Source organism: Capsicum annuum, chromosome 3, assembly GCF_002878395.1.
Source record: "Capsicum annuum cultivar UCD-10X-F1 chromosome 3, UCD10Xv1.1, whole genome shotgun sequence".
NCBI lineage: Eukaryota > Viridiplantae > Streptophyta > Magnoliopsida > Solanales > Solanaceae > Capsicum > Capsicum annuum.
The window spans coordinates 201,331,272-201,344,465 of NC_061113.1; the positions used below are offsets into that span (position 1 = coordinate 201,331,272).

Consider the following 13,194-nt stretch of genomic DNA (forward strand, 5'->3'; position numbering starts at 1 on the left):
TATTTAGCAGTGGATTGATAAAAATCTCTTTTCAACTACAGCTCATGACAAGAAAAAATAAACCTTTCTGCATCTAAGGGTGGGGAGAATGTAAACTTTTCAAATTGCACAGACAGACTATTCCATTAATAGTTCAGGAGTTTCTAACATTATGCAGAGCTAACATGGAAAATTAAGGCGATTACTTTAACATGATGGAGCTAAACAAGAATTAAACTAAGACCATAATGTATATTAACTCATCAACACAGCAAATGGATGCAGCCTAAATCCTACGTTTTTCACATCTAATTATAATCTTCCTGAGAAATAATATTCGATATCTAATAATATTTTGGCACTCCCCTAAAGAAAGAGAGAAAGAATCTTCCTGCATCAAACATTGCAAGACAAAAATAAACCTACAAGGAATACAAAGATATTGTGCTCAGGAGCATGTTTTAGGTGTCGATTTCTGAAATTTTTACTATATAATACAATAATCAAGTTTGGATATGTAAGACATAATATAAAAATAACAAAGTAATTTGGTCATTTAATTTCTTTCTAGAAATAGGTATACCATCCACAGTTCCAAACCAAAGAGTCGGGACAACTAGACAAAACAAGGTAGAAGAAAAAGCTACTAATGTTGGAATTTAAAATACGTATAATGCAAAAACTTAAAGAATATTAAAACAATGAATTATATACAACCAAATATAATTTTGTCAAGTAGATGAAATGATATAATAGGAAATTGAGCCAGCTAAGCCACATCATACCTTCTTAGGCCTTGTCTCAACTTAAAATGAAAAACGATAAACACAATAGAAGGATTGGATTTCTAGCCACCCATGTTCCATATTTCCTGGAAAGGGGGGATTATTTACATAAATACTTCATTCAGGATGAACAATACTCGTCCAATCAATGCTTATAAATGATTAAAATCATAGTGAATCACCTATAGAACTTTGGCATATATCCTTGTACAATATAGAGTTGAACACCACTTGAAATTTGAGGGCCCTCTTCAAGCATCTACATTTTTCAAATAACTTATAAACGTGAGGAGATGATATAGAGATATCTCGTGGTAAAAATACCCATTATTGGGCAAGCTAGCCTATGACCCAAAAGTCAACTAATAAACTATTACAACAAGCAAACATCAATTTTTTTAAATTTTACAACCACTTTTTACAGTATTTATACTAAAACTTTTGGCATATGGTCAATGGTGTTAGTTAGCAGACTCTTTACTTCATGTTACTAGATATGTATTTAAGCTGGGAAGTCATAAGGAAGACACATTTTGAGACATGTAGGATTCATCAAACTCGTGTTTTGACAAATGAAAGGAGCTGGGGTAACGAAAAATAGCACTAATTTGGAAATAAAAAAGGAAAAAGCAAAGAAATCACTTAGAGATTCCACCTACATAGGAATATTCTCATCCTTTTACCTGCTGCTTTGGCGGATGACACCATTTCCAGTGGCACTGATGACACCATTTTCAGTGGCACTGATGCTACTAATCAATGGCTTTGCTCTGGAAACTGGAGTCTCTTCTTTTTTTTATGGAGAAAGCCCCACCCAAGAAAAACGGAGACTAGTACAACATACAGAATTGTGACATTTCTTGCTATTGTAACAATGCAACAAAGACAAATTTTACAAGTTATTCTTAAAGATGAAATTCAATCTGACACGTCATGTGTATAAATTATTGAAGCAAATATATAATGTGACCCAATACAATTGGCCTCTTTTCACCTTCAGAGACCCAATTCTCACTGAACAAGAGCCTTCTATCTGCGTAAGAGGGGGAGTTGTACTTAAGCAAACAAAAGATGAAGAGCGATCACCACATGAACAGCCTAGTGATGTATCACCGCATGAATATGTAGACACGTTGATAGGTTTCATTCCAGATGACTCAGGAGCAGTTGGTCTAAAATTAATTGCACGAGGATATCCTGGAACAACAAGTGGTGCTTGCCTTCCAATAAACACATACCACTCTGCCAAATCAAGTGTCAGTATAATATTCAAATAACAAACTAGATGAAAGATACCATATTGTTATCCACATCACCCTAATTCTCTTTCTTTCTCTATAAAAAATAGAAAACAACTGCCGGTTAAAATGTGTTTGTATACGTATAACCTCTTCAACCAAATGCAATAGGCCCTCCTGAAAATGGTATCATAAAGCCAAAAACTACACTTACTGAGATGGTCGGGTAAAGACATGCAGACCTCTTTTCACATATGCACATATTAAAAGTTAGGAACCAGGGAATAGACAATTTACCCTCAAAATTTTTAGCACCTGCACCGATGAAGTCTATAACTTTGGTATTCATAGTACCAAATTATACATCCTTGTAAGATTCGTACAGCACCTCACCAAAAGTGTCAGTTATGAAATAATCAATTCCATCAATAGTAGAATTATTTTTGACCTGAAAATAAGAAAATCATGAATTGCCTATACAAAACAATTTGGACAATTAGTGTCACACAGAAAACATGATATTTTATATTAAATCATCTTTTCCAGAAGTGTTTAGGTTGGTACACAGTGTGGATGAAAATAAAAATAACAAAATGGCCACGTAGGTAGCACTGACCTTGGAAATAGATGTGATATTGATAAACTTGCTCTGGTTTGGAGAACTTGTAAGTTCTCGAAACAAATTTAAAAAAATTCTCAAGCATGCGGGACAGCCCACAAGAAAGAGAATTGCCTACAAAAGAAGTTAATTGGATAAAGAGGATTTCATAACAAGAAAGAATTGGAGAAGAGAACTATCACTATTTACACATAACTCAAACTAGAAAAGGTCTCCACCGCCCTAACCCATCCCAAAAATGAAATACATAGATTATATGTACACACACACATATAAGAGGATCAAGATGTTTATGTGTAAAACTACTCTAAAATATAAAGCAATTTTTGTATGCATTGTACTCTGATAACCATCCCATAGGCAGAAACCAGAAGCGGTTGAAGAGCACCATTACATTGAATGCACAGATATTTCTTGTGATTCCTTTCTTCTACCTTCTCTCTCCACTATACCATGATATTATTTTCTCTCAAGTTGCGCTTATTCTTTATTGACTTCTGACTAGTTAAATTATGCACAATTTGCCCACCAATAACCACTACAAATATTAATTAAACAAGTTATCAAAAGTAAAGGATTTAAAGCAAAATTGAAGAATAAATTAGTTGATATTCTGCAAGATCTCAATCGTGACAAAAATCAAGAACTTTCCTCAAGTGCGAAGGCTAGAGTCATCTCCAACTCAGAACTAGTCCCACAAAACCACAGGACCCTGTTGCTTGACAACCATCAAATGTGAGAGTTGATTACTAATGACGCACCAATCCTTAAGACTTCAAAAGAACCCCCATATCAAAGAGAAATGACATTTTGTCATACAACCTTACAATTTCTTAAAATCACTTCCCTACAAAGATCCTCAAAGCTATTAAAATTATGCTCCTGATTATCTTTACTGTTAAAACCACTTAATTTTCAAATATGCATTCTCAACAATTGTAGCTGGCAAGAGCAAACAAGATCCAAAAATAAAATCAATAATATGGAAAAGTCTTTCAACATAAAAATCTTACTTGCTGGACTTGTGCTCTCAAGGTGTCAAATTGAGTGTCCGTACAACAGACATTTTCGTTGGGTATAAACTTTGAATTTTGTATGAAAGTAGCTCACTAGGATGCAAAGCACAAGATATTGTACACATAATATTACAATATCGGTAAACATAATTTGAAAATCTAAATGGTTTTGAAGTAATACAATAAAAGGAATCGAATATAAGTTTCTAAGAGCATGTTATTTCCTTTATTCCTTTTGTTTGGGAGGGAAGTCACGTCTGAAAGACAGATTAGAGGAGTGATGGCTTGCTCAGGATAGCAAATAAAAGGTACCTAAAATGGTTCATCGATAGTATCCAACAGTATTTACCTTTATAAAATGGAAACCAAAGGGAAAGTTCATAACTTTCTTGTCAGTGCGTGCTCCAAAAATGTCACACATAGCGCAATATCCTTCAGCATGCCTTTGTCTAACCAAGTGAAAATATAAAAGAGTTCAAAATTTAATGGTTTGCACTTCAAAATATTAATGAAAGATGAGACAGATTACATTCAAGAAATTCAGCCTTCTACTTTATCTACTCAGGCTCTTACATAATTAATAAAAAACAGGAACTGATTTAGCTTTACTAGATGCTCTATTTACTTATGGTCTTGCATGATTATAGAAAAGGAGAACTAGTAATTTTTAACTAACCTACATTGATTGCCAGTCATATGAAATGAAATTTATCAACCAGATTAAAGTTATCCAGCAGGAACATCAGAAAATGGGAGAAGTATTAGCTCATATTATCATCTTTCATTTCGATACAAGAATATTCTTTTCTTTAGAGAGTAAAAAAATTCAACAAAAGATAAAAATTAAATAAGGCAGCTGACTACATAGATTCTCTTACAATAGAAGAAAGATATCAGTACACAAAATTCACTTAAAAATAGAAATGCATGAAACTTACATTTCGGAGGGGTTTGACTTACAAGAAAACTACCTATGCAAAAACAAATGGTGAAGAAATAGCTAAATATAGTTTATAAGCTAGTGGTGAAGTAGGAAATTAAAATTAAGGTAGATGAGACACTTATGGTTTAGCAGACACAGGAAGGTGAGACAGTAGGGGATAAACAACAATGAAGTTTTAAGATTGAGAAGTCTATCTTCTAATAAGGAGAAGAACTAATGAGGTATATGGTGTCAAAAAAGAAGCATATCACTCATACTATAGGAGGTAACTCATCCATAGAGCAAAAAGGTCACAACATACATGAGGATATATTGAAGCTGACTGAGTGCAAAAATTGAGTTAGCACATATTTAGAGTAAACTTTATTATCAGTACACATACAACCCATGGATGTTGGAAAAAGGGTGTAGTACCATACTTGGAAAAATGGTATCGGGTGGAGAAAAGTATTGAGATGAAAAAATCAAGTACAAGATGGATCCATCTAGGAGATTCTAATACCAATTATTTTCATCCATTATGAATGAAAGAACACAGAGAAAATAGATCACAGAACAAACAAATCTTACTCGAATAGGTTGAGTGACCAGAAAGAAATCTATGATGACCTTTTAATTTCTATACGAAGTTATTAGGTATGTTTCATACACACTTCCTAGTATTAATAAGGAAAATAATAAAAAAGGACCTATTTTAATGTAATATTAGAGACTTTCCGTAATTATAGATGTATAGAGAAGGGAGTGTTTGATAGCTTAAATGGCATTGGGGATAATAAATCTTCACGTGCATATGGATTCAATGCATTGTTATGTAACAAATCATGGGCCATAATCAAGAATGAAGCCATAAGTGTAGTTCAGAATTTATTTAATAAATTAAATGTTTATGAGCCTATAAATTTTACAACTATCGGACTTATACAAATGACCTCACTTCTTCATTGAATCCTGAGAGTCCTTCAAAAATAAAATCTCCATCCACCTCACCATGTAAGGATAAGGTACACTCTAGTTTCCCACCCTACCAAGACCTCATTTGTGAAATTACACAGTCGCTAGACTCCACTTATAAAATTTTGCTCATTCATTATATTTTTGATTTCTTATAAATTATTCGCTACTAATCTTTGTTGAACCATTAAGCTAAGCTTCACATCAGACGGTTAAATCAGTTTTACTATGAAAAATACAAATCAAAGCATACTGCAAATAATCTTTGAGCACCACAGTAAAATGTTGAACATTAAAATTTACGAAGCAACATCAGCTAGGCAAATGCAAAATTCCAAATCATAAGTTAATAAACTATAGTATATCTTACTACAGAAGTAATATTTCAGACAATGTCATAATTATCTTGTCATACAGATACTTGAAACCAATGTTTGAATCAAGATATTAATTCCTTCATACAACTTTCCAGGAACTGAAAACGCTACCAAATTACTATTATGCACATTGAACTATTTAAAACTTTCAAGGTAACCAGGGATTTCATACAACGGTGATCACAGCTGGCTGGGGGTGTCACTACAAAACAAGGAACTACAAGAAATATGGACAAGACTAGCGTGCTACATAGTGCGCAAAGTAAGTAGAGGATTAACTTGGTGTAAGACCCCGCAAAATCCTAAGCTCAACTCAGTCTTTTAAGCTTGCTAAGGGGTCCCAGACTTAGAAAATTCTAGCAAAGTATTTAGACTTAGTATTATTTTGGCCTTCGTAAGTTGGAAACTCTACTTCACGACTCTTATGTACTTAAAGTATTGATCTTTAGATTGATTCATGATCAGGAGTATCAGTAGGTCTTCTTGGACAAGTTTTAGATTTTTTGGACCTCGTTTAGACCATGTTCGAGTGACCAAAATAGTGATTCGATGCAATCTCGATGCGTCACGTCGCCCATCCTGTCGACAGATAATTTTTTCCTCAGCTCAATGTAAATTCCAATAAACCGATATGGACTCGAAATGGCACGTTGGCCATCGCGTTGATGCCAATGATGCGGCGTGTCGGTCTGCGCATCGATAGTCCAGTTTTTAGTAATTAAAAAGCCACATCCTCAGGGGTATTAGGGTCTTTTTCCCACCCCTATTCAGCCCTAAAACACGAGATTCAACCCTCATTAAGCAAAATACACTCACTTTCTCTCAAATTACTCAAGAACAAGAACCCCAGGTGATTCAATTTTAAATCCAAGGCTCAAGGTTTCACCATTTTTCTTCAAGAATTTAGCAACCAAGGTATGTCAAGTGTTCATCCAAGGGTTCCTTCCACCCTTGGAGTCTAAGAAACTCTTTTAAACTTCAAGTAGCTTGATTTCATGCTTTCCATGATTTGGATTCAAGTGTATTCATGATTATAATGTTGATTGGATTTCTATTCCATGATTAAGTGCAAGATTTATGTAAAAACAACTATTATGTATGTAGTGTTATGTGAATTCATGTTAAAGCCTTGAAATTGTGATGCTCGTGTGTTTATTAGTACTATGTTCATATACAATGCCTTCCAAGTGTTTGATGAGTTCTTCATGAGAGTTAAATAATGAAATTATATCATGTTAGCATGTATTCAAGTTCATGTCATGCAAGTGTTTACTAGAATGTCCCAATGAATGAATGATGATCAAGTAGTTATTTATCATGTTTCAAGATTGTGCCATGTCTTATAATTTATGCTATCGAGTCCTGGGGGTATTTAATACCCGACAATTTTGCGATTACCTAGAGCCATAGTTAGTCTCAAGATAGTATCAGTCATGTCATGATCAGTAGTACTCTCAGTCAGTTATAGAACTTAAGGAAAAAATCAGTAGACTCAATATCAGTCCAGTCCAGTTCAATATTCAGTTCAAACCTTCACAAATTCAGTCAGTTAACAAAATTCAGTAGTATTACGTCAGTCAACAAAACATAGTAAACTCAATTTAGTTCAGTTAGACAGTATAACCAGTAATAGTTCAGTCAACCCTAGTATGAACTAGGAATCAGTTTAGTGTCTATTCAGTTGGGAGTAGGATTCAACACCGAGCAAACCCAGGGATGGGGGCATTCCTTCCAGCAGAGGGTTGGGGGCATTCCTTCCAGCAGAGGGTTTAAACCTTAGTAGCAATCCCTATATTATAGAACTACATAGCTAGCGTAGGTTAAGATATTCTCCTGCCAAATTAGGGTTGATACATCTCATACGAGTTTTCCTGCCGGTGAGGGTTGACGAAAGAGCTTTCTGTCGTAGAGGGTTAACTCATAGCCTATTTTTATCCACGGCACAGTACTGACACCCTTCCAACTGGGGTTACAGGTTGGACCCCAATCTATTCAAAAAAGGGTATATTGGTTAGATATTACCCCCCGCAGTCTCAGTTTTAGTTCTATCTCAGAATAGAACTCAGTTTAGTTCTACAGATTTAGGACTGTCAGATATAGTCACTCAGTTCAGTATGAAACTCAGTATAGTTCTACAGGATCAATACTGTCAGATACAGTTACTCATTTATCAGCTACACAGTATCAGTAAACTCAAATATCAGTAAATTAGTAATTCAAAACTCAGTATCCAGTGCTATCACGACCTCAGATTATAGTATACGTATTCATTCATGTACTCCCATTCAGTTATATTCATGTCATTCAGTCAATATTGTTCATGCATATGAACCCATGCATTTTGGCCTACCTCGCTTAGTACATTCAAAGTACTGACCATACCTTTCTTTTATGCTATGATCTTCTATATCATAGGTTCCAGATTATACTTAGTAGTTCAGATATTCAGCTAACAGAGTTCCTCTTAGTTTGAGGACATGATCATTATTTCAGTAGTTCAGCTTATTTTAGTAGTTTGTAGTTAGTTGGGGACTTGTCCCATCAACTCTATATTTCAGACAGTTTAGAGGCTTTTTCAGACTAGAGTATTTTCAGACAGATGTATCAGATTATGGCATGCTTTCCGCCTAATTTTTGCATATTACAGTGCTATTATTCAGTTATTGCAGTAGGTACCATTCATGGGTTAACTTATGGTCCTTCAATATGAGCACCATGTAGCGTCCGGGGTACATACTCGGGGCGTTACACCTGGGCAGTGCTTACAGTATTTGTATACCACATATCGCAAGCCCGAAATGAAGCTCTATGGCACATCATAGTCCCAATACCCCATATAGTAGTGTAGAGATTAAGGAAGAATGTAAATATCGAAGTATTGATTTTATACGAAGTAATAAATAATATAACAAGACATTTCTAAAACTAAAAATATAAATAAAATTGACCCTAAGAACAATATAAACAAATAAAGTTCATTGTCAAACTGAGTGTAAGTTCCTAAGATTAAGAATACCTAAAGGTTACAAGGGTTATGAATTATAGACTACGTAAAGGTTACGAACCCATTCACTGCAAAAAGGTACCAATTGTCACAATTACGTGTAATACTGATGATGTTAGCAAAGGTGAGTTCATAGATAACATTGGAGATGTGATTTTTGCACAAGTAGCTACTACCCAATACACCTCCGATACAAAGGCAAAGACATACTCTCTGCTAATGCAGAAAATTATCTCAAACCCAAATGAAAAAATTTAATAGATTAATTGAAACTAACACAACCCATTAACATATAACGAGAAAAAATAAAACAAGTTGTAATAACCCTAGACTCCTTTTGTTCATTGACATGAAATCATAAGAAGATCATGAAGAATCGATTAATTTGCCCTACTCTCGAATGAGACTTTCAGCACACATATTATAGAGAAGACAAATAAAGAACGACATCTTTTCAATCACTAAGCATCCGATATATATAATAAAAAACAAGTCCAAAAGGACATCCCAACACTGCGAGCACAAGGATATTAAAGAAAACACATTGGAAATGCTAAAGCACGATGACCAATCTATAAGCAATACAAACTGCTTTATAAGGAAAAACAGAGTAAAGTAGAGCTTTCCAAAGGGAATCGAGTATCAAGTTTGTGCATGTCACAGTGAATTTCACACAGTGAGGAGAGAATTGCACACACACCAGTGAGAAGAGAAAATTGAGAGATGCAAATTAGGGTTGATTTCATTAATTGTACAGAGAAGAACTCTTCTGTATGTTTAACCGAGAACATAGAGAGTTTTAATTTTTTTAAATTTTGTTTTAGTGCCTATTATGTTTTATTAACTAGCGCCCAATTATGATTTTTGTAATTAAAAATTTGGCGGTATTCTTTTCCAGCTTAAGGCTCCAAATTATCAATAGGGACCGTTAAACAAAAATTAAGACCAGATTTTATACCTTTATAATAAATTGCATAATTAGGGACTGAAAAATAATCTTGTCTTAATAAATATACTTTTAGAGATGATATTATATTCCGGTTCCTAAATGTTGGTCTTAAATAAACCTTTTTGTTGTAGTGGACCACTATTAACACTACCTTAGGACTTAGAGCCTAGCACTCTATTCCGACTGTCATTCCTAAACTTTGGCATTGGTGCACTAGCTAAAAATGGAGATAGGGCTGTGAATTTCTGACAGAATTGAGAACGGCTACCACCCTATGACCTTGGCTGAGAAAAGTTAAAAATACTTGTCCTGGCCCTCTTATTCTCTCTCTTTCTCCTTAAGCTTCTCTTTCTTAATCTATTGAGCATGAAATATAAGCCTAGATAGGTCCATTTCCTTAATCAGCATAGCAATACGACATTCCTAGACCATACTATCAGATACACCAGAAATAAACTTACTCATTCTAGACCTACTATAAAACCATCATCGAAGGAGCATACCTCGCCAACTTAATAAACTTAAGTGAGTACTCTTTCACACTCATGCTACCCTACTTTAAATTAATAAATGCCTGAACCTTAGCTTTCCTAAACTCTAATGTAAAGAACCTGTCTAAGAAAGTCGGGGCAAACTCCTCCCGCTCTATAGGCCCTACCTCAGCACCCCTATCCTCCTTCCACTGCTTATACCAGGTATGAGCTACATCCTGTAACTGATATATAGTAAACTTTACACTCTCAGTCGACGTGACACCCATGATATCTATTACTTTCTAAACCATATCAAGAAACTCTTCCAAATCCTCCTCAGACTTGGATCTCAAAAATAGAGGGGGGTTCATTCGGATAAAATTCCAAATCCTAGTTTCAACTATATTTTCCACTAGATTAGCTGGGGTAGCAGCTTGATGATTGTTCAAAGAACCTACTAAATGAGTTAAGGTAGTAAAATCATCTCTAAAATTAGTGTGAGAGATATGTTCATTCAGGGGATCTTCCTGAATAGGCAGTGGTGCGGGCTGATACCCATTCCTTCTTCAATTATTTCTTTTTGGAGGCATTTTCTATAAATAAAATAAAGTATGATTTAGAAAGAGAGTTTAAATAGAGATCATGCTCATTCGCATAACATAAATACTAAAAGAAGGGAAACACTTCCTAAAACGTCTTATAGCATCTTGTCCATGAGTGTGGCGCACTTTACACCCATGCACAACACTCTACTCAATGAACTTCCAGACTTCCTAGGATACTTTACTACTCCGGGCTCTGATAACAAGTTTTATCACGACCCGAGGCTACCCCATAGTCATGACAATGGTGCTTACGGTCATTAGTGACCACAAGCTAACCCATGTGCTGGTATGTTCTGTGAGCACTGAATAAAAAATAATAATGGACATGTGTAGAAAAAAACTAATAAAGTCATAAAGTTTGAATATTGAGAATACGAATGAATCGTAAGTCTGAAACGTTTGATAAAACTGACTAACTATCTAATTGACTATCTGAAAGCCGCTAAATTGACTGACGAGTTGATGGGACATACCCCAAACTAACTCTAACTAACTAAATAAAATAAAATATCAAAATAACTAAATAATCATAATATGTCCTTGATGGATGACGACTCACCACTACGGTTATTAGATTACGTTGCGCTGTCTAACTATGATCAGGAACTGTGTGTTCGAACCTATTATATAAGACATCATAGCACAAAAAAGAGTATGCATCAGTACTTTGAATATACTGGTATATGAGATGAGGATGGGCTAATATGCATGGGGTACTGTGCATATGAAATAAGAACTAACTAATAGCATGAGATAACTGAACATAAATACATGAAAACTATAATATCTGAGAATAAAAGACTAAGTGTATATTTGTTATGTTACTGAGTTAATTTTGTAATCTGAAAGACTAAAAGCTGTAAAACAGAATATCTGAAAGTCTGTATAGTTAGTCAAGCAAACCTCAACTAAAGATACACTGAATATTGTACTGAGACTATAAGAGGTATCATCTAACCGACATGCCCCAATCTAAGATAATTGGGGTCAAACTTGTAACCTCAGTTGGAAAGATGCCATACCGTGCCATGGCTACTAGCACTGGCTGTATGGATCTACTAATCTGATGTCCCAAGGGACTAGGGAGTTAGTCCTAAACTAGCGGGTAACCCCTAAGAGAATGTCTGTCCTAAACTGGTGGGTGACATCTGATTATCCTACGCTGGCTACGTAGTTCTGGAACTTAGGGATTTCTACTAAGGACCCAGTCCTAACTGGCGGGTGAACCCCCATCCCTAGGTTTGCTTAGTGCTAATTCTTACTCCTAACTAAACTAACTCTAGTACTGGACCAAACTAAACTCAACTGAATGTTAATATATGACTGATAGTGCTCATCATGAATATGAATATCTAAGTATACTGATAAGATTCATGGATTAACTATCGGAATACTTGAAAAGTTGAATTTATGTAAATCACGTAAGTATCGGGTGTTCATAACCTACCAACACTGAATGGAATTAATAATAATTCCATATAAAAGCTTTAAAATCATAGTAGGGAATCATTGTTCAAAACCCAACACTTAGGTATTTCATCAAACAGATAAAAGTCATGAACTTAAGAATGGGAATGGGTAAATCATGTGAGAATAACATGATTTCAAGACTAAAATCATAAGTTAGGGATTTAACGTGAAGATTACAACATTTAAAACATGTAATGACTGATTTCACTTGAAAACACTTATAAACATAACTTGTAATTAAATTAACAAGAGATTCATAAAGATATTTAAACCTAAACATAAGAAACTCATAATTTAAAACCAAAAAGGGATTCTTGGACTCCATGGGTAAAAGGGGCCCTTGGATGAACATCACACATTCCTCACTAGATAAATTCATAAAGATTTGTGAGAATTTGTTGAAGTTGTTCTTGTTCTTGAGCAAACCCTAATTGCTTGGAGGAGAAGAAAAAAGCGCCCTTTTGATTTATTTCTGATGAATTGATATTTTATGTTGTGAATTGGGGATTTGGTCCCTTTTACACCACCCCTTGTGAAGTTAAAACAACTTGGATTTGGCTTTTAAAGTAGTGAGGAAAGACATAAATGCCCCTGAAAAATATACAGAAAATTATGTTCTAAGTTGGTACGAGTCGACCTTACGACTTGTATGTTTAGGGTGCGACTGGACTGCTAACTCGTAAGCTTAGAAGATTCTAAAGAACATATACTGATCTGAATACGAGTCACACTTACAACTCGTAAGAGCCTTATATGATTTGGTGAATCACTCGTAGGCTGAA

General features: G+C 34.8%; 1 long non-coding RNA gene across 2 annotated transcripts; it reads right to left on the reverse strand.

The window, feature by feature from the left end:
* Window positions 1-773: 773 nt before the first annotated feature.
* On the reverse strand, window positions 774-5,198 carry LOC107866194. 2 transcript variants are annotated; one of them, XR_007054029.1, is made up of 5 exons: window positions 5,151-5,198; window positions 3,987-4,086; window positions 2,300-2,735; window positions 1,448-2,006; window positions 774-1,023 (listed from the first exon to the last, which is right to left on the reverse strand). It is a non-coding gene; the product is annotated as an uncharacterized LOC107866194 (long non-coding RNA). The 2 variants fall into 2 exon arrangements; XR_001672805.2 differs by having other exon boundaries at window positions 1,448-2,735.
* Window positions 5,199-13,194: the final 7,996 nt, after the last annotated feature.